At 32.0% G+C, this 1,372-nt stretch overlaps 1 protein-coding gene across 1 annotated transcript in view; it reads right to left on the minus strand.

The window, feature by feature from the left end:
- The window catches only part of LOC109584369 (uncharacterized), an 8,691-nt gene that overhangs the window by 4,824 nt on the left and 2,495 nt on the right, over nt 1–1,372 (minus strand). The gene's annotated exons all lie outside the window — the stretch shown is intronic.

Genomic DNA, 1,372 nt, shown 5'->3' on the forward strand with positions numbered 1-1,372 from the left:
CCCACACAGTAAATTGGCCGCCATGTTGGACGTCAAGTTTATTAAGAGTTCAATGGGGGAAAACACATTTTCTTGCCTTGCTACCTTCTTGAGGCCTTTTTCGGAAGCTTAGAAAGGATCCTGAGGATCTAATGGGGTCTAGTAGTCACCTGAAAGATTGCTATCAAGAAATACAGAGCGGTTTTCTGGTACCAAGCCTTTTTCTATCTTTTCTCCATTGCTACCAATGGAAAGTTGACGTCCAAGGAACTAATTTTTTTTCTTGAAAATTATTACGGTATGCAATGAATACATTTATTTTGCAATGAATATACTTAGCACGCATATCCTCTATTCTTTATTCTCATGCCTTTTAATGTAATAGCACAAATTCAAAGGTTGGGATCAATGTTCCAGTAAAAGTGTCTAGATCTTTTCTGAATGACTCCAAGCCTTTCTCTCTCAGAGAGAGACAGCAGAGAAGGTATTTGGACTTATTAGTATCTTTAGTTGGAGAGGAAGCGGAGTTAGGCCTCTTGTGAGGACTAATGAGACATGTGTACAACTGCCCACTGTTGGTGGACCTACAAAAGAGAAACAGCATCAATTCAATACCATAATGATTATATTTAAAAAAACTTAAAAACTGGCAAACGAATTATGACAAAAGGTGCAAACATATAACTAATATGGTAAGTGTTCATGCCCACAAAACACACCATTTAATGTATGAAGAGATAAATTTTATGTGTTAAGGCACTTCATTTTTTATAATTATGAGTTATGTGCATTGTCTCAAATTTTTGCATTGCCTATTATGTCTCATCTTATAATTTTTAAAATTCCACAAAATTTTGATTGGAATCAGTTCAAAGTTTCTATACAATGCAAGAAAACATGTGTATCAAAAAATTTTTTAATGAAGAATCCTTTCCTAGTAATCTTTGATAAAATATCCTGTACTATAGCACAGGAACTTTGAGCAACTTTAAAAATTCATAAAAAAATCAAAATTTGATCGGAACCAGTTCAAACTTTCTACACAACATAAGAACATGTATATGTTCTAGAAAAATTATTAAAATGAGGAATTCTCTACCTTTCACTTTTGGCAATAATTGGCCAATAATCCTGTACTATGGTACAAAGACTTTGACCTAATTTTGGAGCAACTTTAAAAATTCATAAATATTCAATTTTGATTGAAATCAGCTCAAACTTTCTACAATGTATATACATGTATATGTATAATAAAACATTAAAAATGAAAAAATCTCTCCTAGCTTTTTTGATGAAATACCCTGTAATATAATAATGTATATATAATAGCCAAATGGCTTTTCGGCAGATTTTTGAGCAAGCTAAAAAATTTATAAAAAATCCAATTGAGATG

The sequence above is a fragment of the Amphimedon queenslandica genome, unplaced genomic scaffold (assembly GCF_000090795.2).
Source record: "Amphimedon queenslandica unplaced genomic scaffold, v1.1 AMPQUscaffold_13215, whole genome shotgun sequence".
Taxonomy (NCBI): domain Eukaryota; kingdom Metazoa; phylum Porifera; class Demospongiae; order Haplosclerida; family Niphatidae; genus Amphimedon; species Amphimedon queenslandica.